At 43.0% G+C, this 22,500-nt stretch overlaps 1 long non-coding RNA gene across 1 annotated transcript; it reads right to left on the bottom strand.

Moving 5' to 3' along the window:
• Positions 1-1,153: 1,153 nt before the first annotated feature.
• Positions 1,154-21,209, bottom strand: LOC109171319. The gene is made up of 3 exons (XR_002052566.1): positions 21,054-21,209; positions 7,933-7,939; positions 1,154-1,164 (listed from the first exon to the last, which is right to left on the bottom strand). It is a non-coding gene; the product is annotated as an uncharacterized LOC109171319 (long non-coding RNA).
• Positions 21,210-22,500: the final 1,291 nt, after the last annotated feature.

Here is a 22,500-nt window from a genome sequence, read left to right as displayed (position 1 = left end):
CACCGTATCCTTTCACAAAGACCATACTTGAAGAAATCTATACGCACTCTTCGTGCGCTCGGGGCACTTAAGTGACGATTAATTGACGTTTAGGTGTTCGTGCATTTTTTATTTTTAAAAATTTGTTTAAATTTTTTAAAACTTGATAATTATAAACTATTTAATACTTTAATAGTTAATACTAAAATATGAAATATTAACCTAAAAAACATTTAGAGTTTAAACAATTTAAGATTATTTCGCTCAAAACGATGTCGTTTTGAGTGAAATAACTCATTTTAAAAAGGGGAACAATAGCTAATCGGCCGATTAGGCGGCCTAATCAGCGCCTAAGAGGCCTAGTCGGCTGCCTAGCCGGTCAGCCGCCTAGACCACCGATTATGGTGATACACTTGGTGGTCGGCCAGCGCCTAGCACCTAGTCGCCGATTAATCGATGTTTAAGCGGAATTTTTGCAACACTGATAGAGATTAATTAGAATACAATGTAATTGTTAAATAATAGATTTTGTTTGCTAGAACACCATTGGACCAATCATTTAAAAAGAGAAAGAAATCAAGTGTCTTTTGTATGTGTATACGTTTATGTATGTATTTCATAAGTTAATGTTTTGCATCCTTTTTACTTCAAAATCATTATAAAAAAATAGGGAAAAGGGTTAAATAGGCCATAAACTTTACAAGAAAAGTCAATTAGGCTCCTAAACTTTTGAAAGTGTAATTAAACTCATAAACATGTTATTTTAGTGCATGAAGTCCAAAAACCGATTCATGACCTATAATAGCATGTCATTAGAGTTTTGGTGACTTTCAGACCAACTCCGGTGGATTTCCGACCAAACTCCGGCGACAACCGACAAAAAATCCGGTGAACCAGCGCGAAGGCGACCATTTTCTCTGACAGACCAGAAAGCGACCATATGGTTGCCATCTCTGGAAGACCAGAAGGCTCGCCTTCTCCCAGAGCAAAAGACGTGATCTCTTTTTGGTCGTCGCCTTGTTGCTGGTTCGTCGGACTTTGGTGGATTATCGCCGGAGTTTGGTCGGAAAGTCGCCAGAGTTGGTCGGAGGGTCATCGGAACACTAATGACCTGCTATTATAGGTCATGAACCGGGTTTTGGACTTTAACGCATTACAATGACATGTTTATGGGTTTAATTGCATCTTTCAAGAATTTAGGGGCATAATTGACTTTTCTAATAAAGTTTAAGGGCATATTTGATCCTTTTGGGACAGTTATCTAAGCAAAAGCATTGATTTTTCTTCGTCACCATCTTAACGAAGACCTCATGTGATACCCCATAATTTTTAAATAAATTATTTTTCCAATAAGGACCATTGAAATAAAATTATTTTGATTACTACGAGTATTACTACAATTGTAATTTTATTTAAAACAAGATGTTTTAGTATAAAATATTTATAAGGGTATTTATGGTTTTTCAAACCTCATTCATATTATATATTTTATATTAAAAAAATTTAACTCAAAATTTATCTTAGACGAACATGTGATCCTTATACTCTTTATTATGAGCCTAAGATTTGAGCCCAAACTCAACCTAACCTATTTTACACGGCAATTTATATCCTACACCACGGCGCGCGTTGCACTATGCGCCCAGATGCAAAACGACGTCGTTTTAATTATTTTTTTTTTTTAAATTTTCCGCCCCAGTAAATGGCAGTAGTTTTTTCTTTAAAAAAAAAACCCGCTGTTCAAGAATATACATAATGTTATACTAGAATACACATAATGTTATACATGAATGTACATAATTATATAAAAAAATATACATACTCTTTTTAAAAAGATAATACACATAATCTAACATAATACATAATAAACATAAACTTTTAACATAATACACATCAACTCTTAACATAATACACACAAATTTTCTGATTCGGATGTACATAATTGTATAAAAAGAATGTACATAATTGTATAAAAAATACACACAACTGTATGAACCAATACACATAACGTTGTGAACAAATACACATAACGTTGTGAACAAATACACATAATCTCAGCAACTTTCTACCGCGCCTCCCAACACTACCCCAAAACGACATCGTTTTGGGAGGCGCGCGGCGCACAGTACTATGTGCGCCGTGGTGTAGGATATAACGATTGATTTTACACTAGAAAATAAGATTTTCTCCTAAACCTAGCCCAACAATTGACCCAAAATTTCAGCCCAGGCTTTAAGCCCAAAAATCTCCCTTTTGAAGTGTAGCAGACGTTCACCAATTGTTATGATGTGGAAACGTGTTCACCATGCGCATGGTGAATACAGACGTAGATTCATAATTTCTATATTGTAGATTTATAATTTTTTTTTTTTGAAAACGTATTCATAATTTTATTTTTTCATTTGTTGTTAACAGGATAGATCCATAATTTCTAAGCTGTAGATTTATAATTTCTATACTGTAGATTCATAACATCTATACAGTAGATTCATAATTTCTGTACTGTAGATTCATAATTTCTATACTGTAGATTCATAATTTCTATACTGTAGATTCATAATTTCTATACTGTAGACTCATAATTTCTATAACAACAAATGAAAAACAAAATTATGAATCTGCGTATAATTTCTGTACTGTAGATTCATAATATCTGTAACAACAAATGGGAAACAAAATTATGAATCTACGTATAATTTCTGTACTGTAGATTCATAATATATGTAACAAACAAATGGAAAACAAAATTATGAATCTACATTTTTAAAATATATATATATATATATATATATATATATATATATATATATATATATATATATATATATATATATTATGAATCTACAGTATAGAAATTATGGATCTACGTACCCCTGTGTTCACTATGCGCATGGTGAACACGTCTCCACGGCATAATTTACGGACGTTCACAGGCCTGATCCTATCATTTTATAGGACCAGGGTGTATCAACAAAAATGGGCCATATATTAAATTAATATATATTTTTATAACTAAAATTTAAATTAAATAAGGAAAAAATGCTAATGTCAAATAATTCATATAGGGACAGTTATCTAGGCAAAAATTCTAAGTTTTTAACAATTATACATACACGTGAAAACAATTCTAGATGCATTTTTAAATCCAAAATAATCAATAACCACATTGCTTTCATAAATAAAGAATTATACTTTATAAAAACGAATAAATAATTTAAAACCAAATGAGCTTATAAAAAATAAATCTTAGTTATTGGGAGCAATAAATCAAAATACTCGAAACGTACGTGATAAAAGATAAATATTCATAATAAAATATGAAACATAATGAATTGGATAAAATAGTTCGGATAAAAAAGACATAATAAATCGCACATCTTCTTCATTGATATAAACTTTATAAATACTTTTTTCTTTTAGTTAAATTAATTTCAAATTTTTCTATATTAATCTGAATACGATGACGCACAATAGGACTTCTAAACTACATTGACTAGATTTTTTTTTAAAGGACATTGACTAGATAATTCATGAATTTTTTTTTTTTTTCAAAAACTAAATTATCTTTTAAAATATTTTTCATAACTAAATCACAAAATATATTACATATAAATAACTCATTATAAAGTTCACAAAATAACACATTTTTTAAATATAAGTAGTAAATTACTCGAATGGAAATAGATTCAAATTTTAATATTAATCACAAATCAATCTATATTATAAATCTCAATATATATAATTATAGAAAGGTAAAAAAAAAAATTACATAGTTACAAATTAAATTGGAAAATACAAATTAGAAATAAAAATAACTCATTATAAAGTTCACAAAATAACACATTTTTAAAATATAAGTAGAAAATTACTCAAATAGAAATTGATTCAAAATTTGATATTAATCACAAATCTCTCTATAATTATAGAAAGGTAAAACAAAAAATCACAAACAAATTAAATTAAATAAAATACAAATTTAAAATATAAATAAATTTCATAAGTTATCATGTAGTGTGATAACATGTTGTTTATTATAATTTATAGATGGTCGTAGGTTCAAACCTTGGTGGTGGGAGCTTAAATTCTTTTGGTTGACAAATACTACCATATAAAAATTATGAGTACTTCAAAAATTTCATAAGTTATAATTTTAAAACTATATATATAATCATATCCCAAATTGAAATTTAATACTATATAATAATATCCCAAAATTTATTATATATATATAATAATATCCCAAATTGAATTTTAATACTATATAATAATATCAATAATATCCCAAAATTTATCTACTAAAGAGTAAGGAAGGAAATCTTAATGCAAAGTTAGACACATATGGGTTCGAACCCTTGACCTTATATATAAAAACCACAAACCCTACTAACTCAACTAGCTTTCAATTCAATAACAAAAATTTGTAATAAGTTATTATAGGAAACATTTACAGTATATATAAAAGGTAATTTGATAGCTAGGGTGGTGGGCCCCTTCCAAGTGTGGGCCCTGGGCAAGGGCCGGGCCTGGACGTTTACCTCTTCTCCGCTAGGGCTTTGCGCTTATATAAACAACATGAATACATTTGCCTCCTCAATCCCTCCATTCTCCTTCTCCATTTTTTTCTTCTTCATTTCTATAGTGGGTTGAGACAAACTAGCTTGAAGGTCACCAAGTAGTAAGCTTCTTCCTCTTTCTTTCTTCTTTCTTTCTTCTGCTACGGTATATATGCATGTGTTAATGTTGTTGCTGTTGTTTGGTTTTGGGATCTTAGAAGGTGGTGAAGGAGACCAATCTTGAGGATTTAAAGGGGGGATTCTTGTGGTTAATGCTACCAACTTGAGGTAAGGATCATGACTGTCAAAACCTATCTATCTTGCTCCATTTTGATGTGTTGTTTGCTAAATGTATGTACACTTCTTTTGGGTTTATACAATTATTGGTAGATGATGTTTTGTTGTGTATATATTTTGAGCTATGACCTTGTTATAGTGTTGTAGTGTAACACCCTATTTCCAAACTAGAGAAACTCTTAAAAATACATACATTTTTTTTTTAAACGAATCCAATTGCGGAAGCGAATATAAAACTAAAGGAAACAGAAATGGGTGTTACCGCCACGCTCAAGTATTTCTCTATATCCAAACACTAAGGCTAAAAACAACTAACTGATACAACTCAAGGTACGTACTAGTACAAGAAAACAACTAACAATCAAACTAACTAACTAATAAATGATATCTCTAGGTGGTTCGGTCGCTCTCTTGTCCAATGCTCATGTAAGACACCTGCAACCAGAGTTAAAGAACAGAGCACAAGAAAACACACAAATTCAGCATAAAGCTTGTAACATCTACTTCACCCCGTAAAACATTTTTGCACATAGCACATAGGAGCAGATAATTGGCATTTAATATTGGTAGGGAATACCCCGACCGACATACTGTTACCCCGACCCCAGTGTCTTCGTTCTTTTCTTCTTGTCTTTGCAGGTTACAGGTTGGGTTGCTTGTGAAGAACCCGGTCGGTTCCCGACCGGGTAGTGCCCGATTGGCGTTGCCAACCACCGAGCGGTAGCCCTTTGGCGAGAGAGCTGGTGAGAAACACGTGGTGACTCTACGCATTGACAGGCAGGGCACCCGGGAAGGCGACACGTGGTTGCTACGTGGGAGGCATGCCGGACGGCCGGATTTATGTCTCCGGCTCCGCGGCTATAAATACCCGCGATAGCGACAGTGTGAGAGACTTTTGGACGATCGATAGGTTGTTATTAGAGAATCCCGACCGCAGTCAGTCGGTACTCAGAGCAACCATTTAGATTGTACTTAGGGCCTTCACTGTGATCAATAAGAGTTATTTAATTGCTTTAATTGGTCTCGTGTTTATTTAGTTACCGCATTGTGTGGCAATTAATACTATCATTTTGGCGTCGTCTGTGGGGACCCGTGCAAGCAAGCCAACGTTTGACGAGCACCCGGTTTCTTCGCAAATATGTATCCGTGGGCACAAAACCTCTTCGCCGAAGATCAAGCGGATGCAGCAAGTTCATCCGACCACCAGCCGAGCCAGCAACAAGGTCAGACAATGGACCTCAACCTCAACCTCTCACCGCCTCATCTGTCTAACACATACCCGGCTGCCCAACAGCCGGTAAACTACATCCAACCGGGATACCCAACACCCGGTCAGCAATACCAGCAGCCACAGATGCAGTACCCCTGCCAGTATGCATACCCGGCTCCACCTCAACCGTACGGGTACTGGCCCGGTCAACCAATGTACTATACACCACCGGTTGGCTATCCACCATACACGCCTGCGTACACGGCTCCAGCCGCCGCCCCTCCATTTACCCGGCCGCACATGTAGAGCCGCAGCATCAGCCCACTTCCCGGGCTCGACGCTCGGCTCGTTCGCGGTTGGGGTCAGGGGGTGCTGATGCGATGGAGGGACCACGGCAGGTCCCTCAAGCACCGGAGGTTCCGACCCGAGCGGAGGACCCCGAAGAAGTTACCCGGGCGGTAGCTTTTGACCGTCTTCGACCGGCGATGCGACAACGCTTGGGACCCCAAGACCCGGGCCGGCAGCCGGAAGACGTACAAATGCAGGGGGCTAGCCAGGAGGCTTCATCCGGGCATAGCGGGTGGAGATCTCACCCTCGGCGACGCGCTCGGGAGTCAGCCCAAGCCGCCCAGACGGTCGAGCTCAACGAGACCCTAGGAGTGCTCTATAACCTCCAGTCGGAGTTTGCTCGGTTCAGGAACGAGCACCCCGTGACACCCCCGGTCGACCAGTCATCTTTGCTGAGAACGCCCTTCATTGCGAAGGTAATGGCTCAGCCATACCCGCTCGATTTGAAAGTCTCCAGGGAGAAAAGTTATGATGGCCGTACGGACCCTGAGGTCCACATCAACGATTTCTACGGCAACATGATGTTGAAGGGCGTATCAGACGCCGTTATGTGCAGGGCTTTTTATTCCACGCTCACCGGTCGGGCGGCGGAATGGTTCCAAACTTTGCAGCCGGGTTCAATTGCAGATTTTAATTCCCTGGCGATCAAGTTCGTGAGGAAATTCATTACCTCCAAGGTGTTGAGGAAGTCCTACATGTACTTGGAAAAGGCCAAGCAGCTCGAAGGGGAGAGCTTGACCGATTTCCTCATCAAGTGGAAGGCAGCGGTCGGGGAAGTCGAGCCCATGGACGATGCGACCGCTACCCACATGCTCCACATTTCTCTCGGGGCGGGATATCTCTATTAAGATTTCATTCTACACCCCCAGCTACGTATGAAGAGGCCCTTCGAAGGGTCACAGATTATGCCAACGCCGGTGAGGCGCTGTGAAACGCTCGCAGGAGGTCGGGTCCTTGTCCCGTAAACCGGCCGGTCGGGCGGAACATCGATCGGGTGACGACCATCCCCGATCCCGCACCAGGCCTGGTGAGTTTACGGCCCTAAACCGATCCGCGGCAGAGGCCATGCAGTACGCCCAGTCCTGCAATCTCATCAAACTCCCCCATCCCGATCAAGATGGCCCTGACAAGAGTAAGCATTGTGCTTGCCACCGATGTGCCGGGCATGACACCGAGAGTGTACCCACTTGCGCCAACTGCTGGAGGATCTGCTCAATCTTGGGAAGTTGGACAAGTGTGTGGGGAAGAGAGAAGATGCAAAGAAGAATACCGATCGGAGAGATCACCAGCGCTCCCATCATCGTAGCGATCGTTCTGATCGTGATGGACGCTCCGATCGGTCGGGTCAGGACCAAAGAGATGATCGAAGAGACGATCGTCGAGATGACCGACGGGACCCTGACCTTCCATCTAGCAGCCGACCGGCAGGAAAGCCGACCATCCACGTTATTTTTGGTGGATTGGATGACGCTTCCCGACCGAGTGATAATTGCCCGGTCGCCATAGTGGATTCCCGAGACACCGGGAAGAGGCAAAAGATGGAACCCATAACCTTCACCCTCGAAGATCAACCTGGCAGCGGTGACCACGGCATGGAGGCACTCGTGGTCACGATTGATGTGAAAGGGACGGACGTCCAGAGGGTTATGGTGGACACTGGAGCAGTGTCAACGTCCTTTATCTGGACGTGTTTGAGAAGCTTAGGCTCGACAGGAAGGAGCTGACTCCGGTCGGTGTACCACTGTCGGGATTTACCGGGGCTCTTATCTACCCCGAGGGAAAATAATGCTCCTAGTAGAGATCGGCACTTCTCCGAAGTCGATCAAGATGGAGTTGGAGTTTGTTGTGGTCAACTTGCACTGTGTCCACAACATAATCTTGGGCCGACCCGCGATTATGAAGATTGGTGGGATAATTTCAATGCCCCACCTGTGCATGAAATTCCCCACCCCCAATGGGGTCGGTGTGGTCCGTGGCGATGTCCAATCCGCCCGGAAGTGTTACACCCGAGCGGTCAATAGACGTGACTCCGGTCCGTCTTCCCGGGTGAACACGATTGCCAAGGAGGAATCCAAAGACCGGAAGGAACATCCCGAGCCTTCCGAGGAAATAGAAGAAGTTCCCCTGTCCGAGGACCGACCGGATAGGAAGATAAAGATTGGCTGGGCCCTCACCCCCGAGCTCCGAGTGGAAGTTTTGGCAATACTCCGGGAGTATGCCGATATCTTTGCATGGGGCCCGAAGATATGTCCGGGATCGACCGATCGGTAATCTGTCACAAGTTAGCCGTCGATCCTGCAGTAAAGCCGGTCGTGTAGAAGACCCGGCACCTTTCATCCGATCGCCGCGAATTCGTCAGAGAAGAGGTTAAGAAGATGGCGGCGATCGAAGCCCCCATTGTCCTTGTTCCGAAGCCCCCAGCTTGGAGGATGTGTATTGACTTCACCGACCTCAATAAGGCCTGTCCGCTCGACCCGTATCCGTTACCAAGCATTCACCAGATGGTCGACGAGACGGCCGGGGCCGAGTTGATGAGCTTCATGGATGCATTCAAGGGATATCATCAAATAATGATGCACCATGAAGATGAAAGCAAAACAGCCTTCGTGACCCCAGACGGGCTGTATTGCTATCGAGTGATGCCGTTCGGCCTCCGCAACGCGGGAGCGACCTATCAGAGGATGGTCAATATGCTCTTCGCCGATCTGTTAGGCCGAACGATGGAGGCGTATATTGATGATATGCTAGTCAAGAGTCGGGACCGATCCGACCACACTCGAGATCTCCGGGAGTGCTTCCAGATCATGAGGAAGTACCAGTTGCGGCTGAACCCGACCAAGTGTACATTTGCGGTTCAGACCGGGAAATTCCTCAGCCACATGATGACCAAGAGGGGGATCGAGCCCAATCCGGCCAAGGTAAAAGCAATTCTGGACATGCAACCACCTTCTACCGTTCGGGAAGTCCAGCAATTGACCGGTCGGTTGGCAGCTCTTAGCCGTTTCCTCTCCAAACTAGCCGAGCGCGCTTTACCTTTCTTCAAGGTATTGCGTAAAATCAATGGGTTCGTCTGGGACGACGAGTGCCGAGCGGCTTTCGACGAGCTGAAGGAGTATCTTTTGTCACCAATCGTGTTGTCGAAGCCTGAGCTCGGGGAAGAGCTAGACGTGTACCTCGCAGTATCCGATCGAGCAGTAAGCGCAGTATTGTGCCGAACCGATCCGGAAGGGGTCCAGCGACCGGTGTACTATGTAAGCCACGCGCTACATGGTCCCGAGCTCCGGTACTCCCGGCTAGAGAAGGTCGTCTATGCCCTGTATATTGCCGCGAAGAAGTTAGCTCCTTACTTCCAGGGTCAAGCAATTCGCGTTTTGACCGATCAGCCGATCTGTCCAGTCCTCCGAACTGCTTCATCATCCGATCGCCTAGTCAAGTGGGCGTTAATGCTGACCCAGTATGCGATCGAATACCGACCAAGACCAGCCATCAAAGGTCAAGCCCTTGCAGATTTCTTAGTCGAATGCACCGCCCGAGATACCCGACCCCTTGAGGTCGCGGATCCCGAGGCTGAGTGGTGGTCGTTAGTTACTGATGGGTCGAGCAGCAAGAAAGGGGCAGGAGGAGGAGTGGTTATCTCGAGCCCGGAGGGATTCAAGGTCTACTTCGCCCTTATGTATCAGTTCCATCCGACCAACAATGAAGCCGAGTACAAAGCCTTTGTTAATGGCCTACAGTGTGCTCGTGACTTGGGGGCTGAATATATTCAGGCTCAAACGGATTCCGCGCTCGTGGTCGGGCAGGTTCTCGGGGATTATGGAGTGAACGGAGAACGACTACAGCTATACCGAGACCTGGCCATGGAGAAGCTTGCCCAGTTCCGGGGGTATACCGTCCGGCACATACCCCGGTTGGATAATGCCGATGCGGACATCTTGTCCAAATTGGCCCAAGACGCCCTGAAGCACATGTCGAAGATTGCTCGGATTCTGGTGATCCCGAGACACAGCATCCACCGCTTACCGGTCAAACCAATCCAATCGGTAGAAAATAATTGGATCACCGATCTGAAGGACTTCCTCGAGCACGATCGACTCCCAGACGACCCCCAGCGTGCTCGGAAGGCCAAGCTTAGAGCCCCGAGGTTCCAAGTCTTGGATGGTCGTCTCTACAGGCGATCGTATGGAGGCCCTCTTATGCGCTGCTTGACCGCATTTGAGGCCGATCTGGTAATGAAAGAGTTGCACTCGGGCATTTGCTCGTCACATCAAGGAGGCCGATCCTTAGCTCGTCGAATCATGCTGATCGGGTATATTGGTCGTCCCTCCAGCTAGACTGTGAAAAGCTCGCTCGGGAATGTGAGACGTGCCAATTGTTTGCCCGGATGCCTGGACGACCGGCTACCTTCTACCAACCGGTCACGACTGCAATTCCCTTCGCAAGGTGGGGGGGGGGGTGGACATTTTGGGACCATTCCCTCAGCTCTCCGGTCGGAGAAAGTTCGTTATTGTCGCCATTGATTACTTCTCCAAATGGATTGAAGCCGAGCCGTTGGCCACGATCACCTCTCAGCAGTGTGCTCGGTTCTTATGGCGCAATGTGATTTCCCGCTTTGGTGTGCCCGTGTATCTCATCAGCGACAACGGCCGCCAATTCGTAAGCCAGTATTTCCAGAATTTCTTGGCCACGATTGGGACGACTCACGTCCGGTCGTCGGTGGCTTACCCGCAGGGAAATGGACAAGTGGAGAACGCCAATCGAACAATTCTAGAGGGTGTGAAAAAGAAGCTACACTCGGCTGGTCGTAGTTGGGCCGATGAGTTGCCATATGTTTTGTGGACTTATCGGATGACCCCGAGAGAAGCGACTTTGGAGACTCCTTTCGCCCTTGTCTACGGAGCAGAAGCCCGACTTCCGATCGAGGCATGGATCCCGACCGACCGAGAGCGAACTTACAATGTAGAGGAGAATGAACACTCGATGGTCATGGATCTTGATGGGATCGAGGAAAAGAGAGAGCTAGCCGCTCGGCGTATGGCCGAGTATCAGAAGAGAGTCAAGAGTTCAAAGGACGTCCGGGTCAACCCTCGTTATTTTCAGGTGGGAGATAACGTTCTACGACGACGGGAGGCCAGTCAACCTTTGGAAGGGGGAAAGCTAACTCAGAATTGGGAAGGGTCGTACATCATCAGCGCTGTGGTACAGCCGGGGACATACCGACTGGAGACAACAACTAGTCAGGTAATCGAGGGGACTTGGAATTCCGAGCACCTCATTATGTTTAGGCATTAGCCTATTTTTTGTAATTTTAGACGAAGTGGGGGCTCGACCTACGAGTTGGTCCCGTTCGTCGTTTGTTTGAAAATTATTGTTGTAAATATTTTTTCAACCGCCTGGGAGCGAGAAGGTTCAATGTATATACGATCGGTGATTGCTCGACCGTTTGCATACGGCGGCCCGATCGGTTTTTCCATTACCTTCGTTACACGCAGGTCAAGTCATCACCACGCTGTCTCGACCGGGCGAGTACCTCTACCGGTCCAATGCGCTCCTCTTCGGCGGACATCTAGGTCACGCCACCGATCGGGAAAGCCAGAGCTCCAGCATAATTCCCCGATCCGTCCAACTTCTTTCCACTATTGCACCCACTCGTGTCTCGAGCGCACAATAGTGTGGGGGCTAGGATGAAGGAAGTGCTATAGGTCCATCGTTCGGGAACACCCCGATCGAAGAGGCTTAATAGGTTTTCAAAAATCGACAAGGCCAGGAGATCGGGTAAACCTGATCGGGTAGGCCATCAGAATGTCAATGTTCCGATCAAAAGATGCACGACCGGGCCATGAGGCCGCGAGGCCGGGCATTGAGTGGGTCGAAAAATGCATGACCAGGCCATAAGGCTGTGAGGTCGAGCATTAGGTGTTCGGCGCATGTGTAATTGAAAGTAAAAGTGCAACAAAGACGAGTGGTACAAGTTGAACAAAAAGTTAATTTTATTAACATAAAACGTGCCCGGTACAACTCTGGACCGGGCTCCCGATCAGGATCACTTACAAAAAGAAGTAAAACCTACTTCTACTTCTTTGCATGCTCTGCCTCGCCCTTCTTCGAAGGCTCCGCTTCGCTCGGGGTGGCTGCGGCTCCGCTCGTCTCGGCCGTTTTCTCCTTTGGGTCGAACGGCGGAGGCCCCGGGTCGGGAATGTCCTGAGGGGGCGTGGTCAAAACCAGCTGAAGATCATCCCCTTCGAGCGCCTGCTCCATGATCTTCTGCATTTTTTCACGCATCTTCCTCTGGCCAGCTTTGTACGCCCACCGGCCAAACGTCCATACCAGCTCCTCCCCGACCTTGGTGTCCCGAACGGACCGGAGGAATCGAGTGCCCGACTCGTTATCCCGGAAGAGGAATCGAGCCAGCTCGTTCGGGTCGTTCAGTCGGGCCTTTAGCTCCGCAACCTCCCCGACCGCTTGTTGGGCGACCTTCTCGGAGAGATCCCGCTCCTCCTTGGCCTTCTTGAGCTCCGCTTGGAGGTCCCGGATTTCTTGCAATCGCCGGTTGGCCACCTTCTTCAGGGCTTCGGCCTCATTGGCCTGCAGAGCCCGCTGCTGAAGAAATTGGGTCGCTCGGGAGATCTGCAATACGGAAACGACTGGAGTTAGCCCGAGTGGAGTTACTTGCGTATAAAGACGAAAGGAATAAAGTCTTACCTCGGCCAAGTCGTAGCCGATCTTCTCGGCCACTTGGCTCGGGGTCAGCTTGGTCACGTCTTCCTTAGCTGGCCCGGCGTTGCCGATCCGGGTAAGGATAGACGATCCGCCTTTGCTGCCCCCGCTCGAGGGGCTCGGGCTGCGCTGCTCACGACGGCGCTTCAGGGCCCCGCTCTCAGTCACGCCCTTCTCGGACACCTTCTCCTTGCCTTTGCCGACTGCCACCCGGGCGACCAGGACTTCGGACGCATCCACCACATAGCCTTCGGGCGTGGTGACGGTCGAGGCGCCCATTGGTCGGGCGATCGGGATTTCCTTTTCCCCGGTTGCTTTGGTCTTGGGCTTTTTCTTCCCAAGAACTATCTTGGCGACTGGGGCCGGGGGGGCATCGTCATCTCCGAAACCTGCCATATCTGCAAACAAAAGAAGAAGAGGGTTAGATCGGGTTTAAAGGGCGTTCGGGGTGTTAAGGTCGGGGAGAATTGGTTAGTATTAGACATTTTCCCTTCCGCTTGCCCCGAGCGGGCATCCTTGCAATTGTTACGCCCGCTGGCTCGGGCTTGTATTTCTCGGTCAGATCGTAGACCGGCTCGGGTAGTTGGGCCGCCTTGTAGATCTCGGGCGTCTTGAAGATCCGGTACTCGTAGATCTCGCCCGATATCTTTGTGACAACGTCCTTGAGGGCTTGCGTCTCGACTGGAATGACTTGCTTCCGGAAGCGCTGGCTCCAGACCCTCTCGACCGGGAGGATCCACGGGTCGTATTTGACCGAGAATATCCAGTTTTTCCACCCCCGGTTATTCCCGGGCAGGCCCTCGATCGAGCACATGTCTGCTCGGGATTGGGTCATTAAGAACCCGCCCCCATACGTGGCCGCCAACACCTTCACTTGGTAGACAAAGTTGAACAACTCCATGGTGCAGGCCAAGTTGTGCCGACTGCAAATCTGGGAGAAGCACGCGATCATTTGGTGCGCGTTCGGGCAGATCTATTCGGGCACGACCTGGTAGTAGCCCAGGAACGCGGTGAGAAGGCCCGGGAAGGGGAAAGTAATCGGGGCCATCAGGGAGTCGTAGTGCATCCCGATCCACTTTCCTCGATGCCGATCGATTATGTTCCCGAGCTTACGGCTGGTGTCGAACTCGACCCGACCAGCGAGTGTTGCAGCGATTTAGGCTGCTTCGCCTTTACTCAGCTTGCTCATCTGGTTTTCGACGCTCTCGCTGTTGAGGAACTCGAAGCCGTCCCCGCCCGGCGCCGCCGGCTCGGCCAGGTCTTCCTCGACCGGTTCCGCGTCGTTTGCTCGACCGCCCTCTTGGGGCTCGGCCTGAGGTAATCCCCAATTACCCTCGTAGGCGTTTCCCGAACGCCTTCGGTCGGGGAATTTCGTCCGCTCGTGGACGTTTCCCCGCTCTCATCGCTCGAGCTCCCTGATCCGTTGGAGCTCGATCCCGACGTCCCAGACGAGCTTGATGACCGCTGTTGCTCGGGTGCTCGCTCGGGAGTTTGTTGTGGTCGTTGAACGACCTCCGGCGAGTAGGACATTATGTCCACGTCCTCGCTAATTTGCTCGACCTCGTCATCATAGTCTGCGACCGACACTTTCTGGCTGTCCGTGTCCGACATTCTCTCTACCTAAAGGTCGGTCGGGATTAGTATGAGGCTCGGGACGTTTGGGTCGAGGTTGGTCTTACCCTACCGCTACGCGAAAACGTAAAGTAACTAACAAAGCAAAAGATGAGAAAGGTTACCGATCGAGGAGACTTTGAGAAGCTCGAAGTTGGTTTGCTCGATTGATCTGCTGAAGTGCTTCGCTCGGGACTCTCTGAGTATGCCGATCGATTCAGAAGATTGAGGAAAGTTCAAATGAGGGTCTCAAGGGCCTATTTATAGGAGAGCGTTTGGGCGGGAAAGCAGCCCACTTGCGTGACGCGACCAGTGCTGATTCCGAGGCGACCGTTGCAGTCGCAAAGGCCGGCAGTCGTCGACACGTGGCAAGGGAGGGAATGACAGCTGGCCGGTCGGTTTGGTGGCTGACGGTTGGGCTTCTTCATCCCGTCCCGTTTTTTCCCGGACGGTCAAAAAGGCCCGGGCTGGGGGGCTCTTGGTAGGGAATACCCCGACCGACATACTGTTACCCCGACCCCAGTGCCTTCGTTCTTTTCTTCTTGTCTTTGCAGGTTACAGGTTGGGTTGCTTGTGAAGAACCCGATTGGCGTTGCCAACCACCGAGCGGTAGCCCTTTGGCGAGAGAGCTGGTGAGAAACACGTGGCGACTCTACGCGTTGACAGGCAGGGCACCCAGGAAGGCGACACGTGGTTGCTACGTGGGAGGCATGCCGGACGGCCGGATTTGTGTCTCCGGCTCCGCGGCTATAAATACCCGCGATAGCGACAGTGTGAGAGACTTTTGGACGATCGATAGGTTGTTATTAGAGAATCCCGACCGCAGTCAGTCGGTACTCAGAGCAACCATTTAGATTGTACTTAGGGCCTTCACTGTGATCAATAAGAGTTATTTAATTGCTTTAATTGGTCTCGTGTTTATTTAGTTATCGCATTACATGGCAATTAATACTATCAAATATATACCCTTTAAACATTTAAATCTTTTCTTATCAATAAAGCATAATGATATAGAAACATAACTCAAATATAAAATACTCAAAATTTCCAACAACCATAATTTCCCAACAATACTCATAATTTTTATTACCAAATCAATATTTCTCACAATAGATATTTTAAGAACCTTTCAAAAGTAATATATTTTTTTCCAACATATAGGAACACCAACATGTAATAGGGTTTCTGACGATGTTAGGTAATTGAGTTAGGGAACAAGGATTACTGCGTACCATACATATATATGCTCCTACGTACCTATGCATTTATCTATTAATTACATATATATAATTAAGAAATAATCCAACCTTCATGTTCAAGTATAGATTGTTATTCACACATTAAATGCATAAGGAATCATCAAGGAAGACATACAAGTGCACAATGGATAAATAAAACGAGAAGTCAAGAAATCAACACACCGTACCAGTGGGTACGTGGTGGGAGGTCGACCTCCTACCAGGGTCCCACTGGAACGTGACTGTGAAGAAGGAATCATTTCGGGAAAAGCCCCAAGAATGCACAAATTCAAGTCCGAACAACTCCACACTCATATGAACAACAAAAAGGACTTGAATACATGGTAAACATCAAGGAATAACATAATTATGATATCAACAAGGAATACGGGAGACTTAAACAAAAGTTCAATACATCATAAGGATCACACATCACATTCCCCCCCCCCCCCCCCCCTCCTAAGAAATAAAGCTACGTTCCCACAACTTTCATGCAGACTCATGCAAGTACCTATCAAACTATAAGTAAGTTAACTATCAAAATAATCGAACAATCACAATTAAGAAATGTGAGCAATTATCGATCAAATAAAGTCGTTCATTTGCAAGTTCCAAAATATTCCATCAAATAACAAATATCCAAATAATGCATATTGACCAAATAATTAAGCAATAATATGCAACTCCTTAGCCGATATATGAATGAATTAATTAGGAAAATAATCCAACTTTCATGCTTAAGCAAATAACCAAGTCCAACATTTAATAAGAAACAGAATCGATAGCATGTCAAGGTAAATCATCAATAATCAAAGAATGATATGTGACAAAGCATGTAAAAGTATGCAAGGATATCACAACTTTAGAGCAATCGTAGGGAACAAGGAACAAGTATAGAGAACTTAACAGAAAGCGATAAATAAACTCACAGTCTCACCGCGTCTCCTAAGATTCTTATATCCTAAGAACTTAAACACCTAGAGTTCAAGCTTAATGTCCTAAAGTTTTGTCTTAAAGGTCTTATCCTAGGGTCGAACTTAGGCTCTGATACCAACTGTAACACCCCTAATTTTTAAAACATTTAAAGCTTATATAATAAATGCAATCTAACGATAATCATCCAAACAGAGCATAAACTATCCATAAGAGTCGGGGTGCTATGCCACATCTAGGTTTGAGAACCTAAATGCATAGGCTAAACTAACTGAACAAGGCATAAACTATAATTAATATTCATAATACAATTCAAGGCTCACAGGCCATCTAACTAATACTAAGCTAAATCCACGAGTTCATCTAACGCGCTCCGAAGCTACTAATCTGCACCTGAAAAACATACGGTGTAACAACCGTCAGCGAATAATGCTGGTAACCCACTCCAATGCATTAAGTACAATATAGGTAGATATAAGAAAATCATTTTGAAACTGGAATACATATATAATCCTAAAGAAACTGTAGCTTTAAAACCAGGATCAAGACTCATGACACGATAACAGACTTGACACTATAAACAATCATAAAGATAATAACATGCATCCTACGTTTGCAAGGCATAATAGACAAGTAAGTTCATAATAGCAATTAAAGACAACAATGGAATCCAATGACAATCAATTAGCAAGTAATCACCAAAGCACACAATCCATCTCCCAATCTTATACCAAATTCCAACCTTTACTCCTCTCCATCCTTATATCAGTTCCAACCTGTACCTCCAGGCCACCCTTATATCGCCTCCCTTATTCCTCCGGAACAACTACATGCCCCACTCCGTAATCACCAACAAGTCCACTAACATGGTAGCACCGAAGTGTCATTCACATGATCCGTGCCTCTAGCACCACTACCAAGGGGTCAGTGCATATAGCTCTGACATGACACTGCGGTGCTTATACCCTGACCCAAGCCTTTAGCAAGCAAGTCTAAGGGGTGGTCCGTGCCTTTAGCACGATAACCAAGCACTCGTTGTGCTATCCGCCAACAATTCATTTCCACCAATCACAATCTCCTCATCATCAGTCTCAACCATCATTGCGCAATGATCACAACACTCATCATCATTCAGTCAATCAACATATAACCAACAATAGCAATCAAAGTATAATAGCAAGGATACACACTACACATAAATTCCTAGAACGGTACTCAAAACATCATACGAGACTCATAAACATCAAATGGGGTACAACGGGGCATAACGGGACACGGGAAAACAACAAACGGGGGAAAACATCCTGCCGCACCACCTCGTTCCAGCGGGTGGGCGGTGGGTGGAGGACCACCCGCCGGTGGGGCAGTCACATTCCAGCTGGTGGCCGGCGGGCAGAGGGCTGCCCGCTGGAAACGGGCAAGCCAGGTAGTGGGTAGGTGGTGGGGACTCGTTCCCCCCACCTACCCCCACTGGTACGAAGGTAGAAATTCGGTTCGGGGTTCGTCCGTGGAACCCAAAACCATGTCCAAACACATTCCAACACGTAACGACAACATCACGGATTCAATTAACAAAGATTAAACCAAGAATCGTTCCAATTACATTCTAACACGTTTCCTAAACATGCCAAGACTCGACATCAACCACATAACGGTTCGGGAGCATTCGGAACCCCAAGAACATCAAGATATCTATATGCAAAGTCCTAAAGACAAGTCCTAGGCTAGAATTAACACCCGAGCATGCATAAACCCACCCGAAAATACCAAGAACATCACGTACAACACGAGATTCATGATATAAACCCTAGGGGCAAGCTCTAGACATAATTAAATACAAGATTACACATAATCAATCACAACATCAAGATCATCAAGATTATCAAATTAACACAATATAAACCCTAGGCAAGGCTCTATCAAGACTCAATCACAGAATCACACATACAATTATCAAAGGAGCCAATAAATAAGATATAACAAGAAAAATATGTTTTGTAAGACATGGGTTACTTGTTAGTTTTAATTAAAACTCCTTACAACTTCCTAAGATCTTTCCTCAATCGATCCTCCCTAAACCTGGTAATGGGGAATTCCTTGGCTTGGAGAGGATTTCGTGTGGGGAGGGGGAGGTATGGGTGATAGGGTTCTAATGCCTTCTAATCCCCCCTTTATATAGGTTAGGATCCCTAATACAAATCTAACTAGGTAAGAGGTTTAAGATTCCTAATTAGAATCTGATTAATAATGGGCCCTCTTTCTGTATTCCTAACAGATATATAGGTTTAGGATTCCTAATTAGAATCTGAATAGTAAAATGTCTATTTTCTTTATTCCTAACAGGATTAAAGGCTTAATTAGAGATAAGGGTCCATGGTCCATTGTGGACCACATTAATTAATCAAAGGAATTCTAACTAACTTAAATTCTTTTTAACTATTTGTTAACGGAATTAATTTCATAATTAATCCGAATTTGAAGGTCGTAACACGGGGTGTTACATTTTGGATATGGATTATGTGAATATGTATTGTTTGATAGTATATTCGGAAAATTAGAAAATGTTGAAATTTGGGGATCTTAAACCGAACCGAATACCAAACTGAAACCGAACCGTTTCAAATCGAACCGAACTCTAATGTTAAACCAAATGGTTTAATTTTATTATTTTTTTGAAATCGAAAAACCGAAATCAAAACTTGAAACGCCCACCCCTATGGATAACCAACAAAATTTTTTACTTTCAATAAATTCAATAACATTTATTACAGAATTATCAAAACACAGGGAGAGCACTTTGACTTTTTCTAAAGTGTTGGGCAGACTATCGTTTGAAAAGATTGATTTTCGCAAGAGAGAAGGGAAGAAAATCAAACAAAAGTTGTGAAGTGTTCAAAAATCCAGTTCAAACAATTTGCCCAACACCAAATTTTTTATAGGAGAAGTATAAATTAATAGCAATCAATAATGGCATTCACATCTAAAATAAATTCATATTTTCGATTGTTAGTTTTCTTTTAAAAAAAAATCTCATGTTTCAAAAATGTACATAATTATATATTAAAATACACATAATTGTATATTAAAATGTACATAATTGTATAAGAAAATACACATGTTTTTTTTGAAAAGATAATACACATAATCTAGCATAATACATAATACGTAATACATAATACATAATACATAATACATAATACACATAAACTTTTAACATAATTCACATAAATTATTAACATAATTCACATAAATTATTAACATAATACACATAAATTCCTTTCTTCGGATGTACATAATTGTATAAAAAAAGTACATAATTGTATAAAAAATGTACATAATTGTATACCATAATGTACATAATCACGTCAACTTCCTACACAACTTAACAAAACAACGTCGTTTTGGGAGGCGCGGGGCGCACAGTGCTGTGCGCGCCGTGGTGCAGGGTATAACGATTGTATTTGTACCATAAAATAACTACTTAAATGTCATTTTTTGCTAAAATTTTCAACAACATTTACCTTATTTTTGTGGTATAAACACAACTAATATGAATATTTAAAAAATTATGTACACAATTAATATGGGAAAAAAATGTCAAATACACAACGAATGGATAAAAATGTGATTTACTCAACTAATATGGCCACGTCAGGTGGAAAATGATGATAATTACTTATGTGGTATAGACACAACTAATATGAATATTTAAAATATTATGTACACAACTAATATGAATATTTAAAATATTATGTACACAACAAATATGGGCAAAAAATGTTAAATACACGACGAATGGATAAAATGGTCAGGACAGGTGGAAAATAATGACAACTAATTATGGGGTGAGAGAGGCTTAAACTCTCGACCTCAGGATAACTCAGATGCTATGAGACCTACGCGCTAGCCAACTGCGCCACCACCCCTTGATGTACAATTTAATCTCATTATAGTATAAAGCTTTGCTTTACCACATTGTGACAAATATAGAGTAGATATTTACTAAAATTTAATTTAGGTCCCTCCATAATATGCTCATTATCAATGTCACTCCTTAATTATTAGTGATGTAAATGTTGCCCCTTAATTTTCATTGCTAAATTTTAGTAAAAGATAGAATTTCCTTATGACTAAGTATACTTTTTTTATTTAAAAAACAAAAAAGTATACTTCTCTCGATCAAACTGACATAATTGCCTTTAATGGTGTTATGCATTCATATCATACAATATGCTCAAAGAAGTAAGAATTACAATATTGTTTGAACCTTTAGCCCCAAAAATATTGTCCATGAATTTCGATTACCCCTAGACCCAATTAACGCCTGGATCTTTTGTGTTGGACCGAATCGAAATCAGGCTTGAGGGGTGGAGAAACAAGCGCATATCCCTTGTTGGTAGACGTGTTCTTGCCCAAAGCGTTTAAAGTACCATTCCGTTCTATGTCATGCAATCAACGAGCGTCCATGTGGGAATATGTTCTGACATTCAGACGAGAATTAAAAAATTTTTATGGGGCAACAACCAACATCTTATCAATTGGAAAACTATCACTAAATCTAGAAGCGAAGGAGGTCTTGGGATTCGTAAGCTGCAAGAAATGAATAAGGCATTCCTAACCAAAATGAGCTAGAGGATTCTTAGAGACAAATACACTCTTTTGGTTAAGGTTCTTTGCAACAAATATATGCAACGTAGAAATATAAATTTTGGCTTCCATCAAACGCAAGGGCTAAACCCGTTCTTAATGATGGTGTGTGTAAAAATGTTCGTTGTGGGAAGAATACAAGATTTTGGTGTGTGTAAATCCTTTTTTTTTTTAAGCTCTTCTAAATTATTTTTGGAAACTAAAATATTGTCAAAGCCTTAGGTAAAAATTATCTTCAAAACTCTTTCAAAGTTGTTTAAGTTTTTAGTCTAATAGTATGTTAGTAGGATCTTAAGAACCCATCTAGAATCGCCAATACACTACTATAGATATGAACAAAGTAATAAGACGTTAGTGGGATCTCTAGAACCCACCAATAAGCCACCACATAGAGATGACAAAGCAACATAATGTTAGTGGGATCTCAAGATATAATGCTTAAAAAATTAACAGATTATTCACGGTATCTTCACATTCCTACACATACACAACCCATTATCACTATTTATTTTTAAAAACTAATTGTTTTCTAGCCGTTGTTCTCCACCCTGTCAATATCTTTTCTCTAATGACTTGAGAAGATGAGAGAGGATCTCCTCGCATTCTCAAACATTCCAAGCTTCACTTTTAACATATCTCCTTGAAGGTTTGAATAAAGAAAGCGAGCCGTGTTCTTCATTTTACATATACAACAAAAATTTTCTTCCAATATACTTGAAACTTTCTACTATTTGGTTTTACTATTTAAGTATTAAGTAGTGATTTGGTGTATTTTATTTATTTATTTATTTATTAGTGTAATATTCATAATTGTGAAGTAATTAATATTTATGCATAGAATTTTTCTTATTTTTGGTCCCACGACTATTGAATCATTTTCACATTTGATCCCCGACTATTAATTTTTTAATTGAGTTACGTTAATTCTCAAAATGATCCTTCGACTATGGTCTTTTCTCAAATTGGTTCC

Source organism: Ipomoea nil, unplaced genomic scaffold (genome assembly GCF_001879475.1).
Source record: "Ipomoea nil cultivar Tokyo-kokei standard unplaced genomic scaffold, Asagao_1.1 scaffold3415, whole genome shotgun sequence".
NCBI lineage: Eukaryota > Viridiplantae > Streptophyta > Magnoliopsida > Solanales > Convolvulaceae > Ipomoea > Ipomoea nil.
This window is presented reverse-complemented; position numbering and strand designations above follow the sequence as displayed.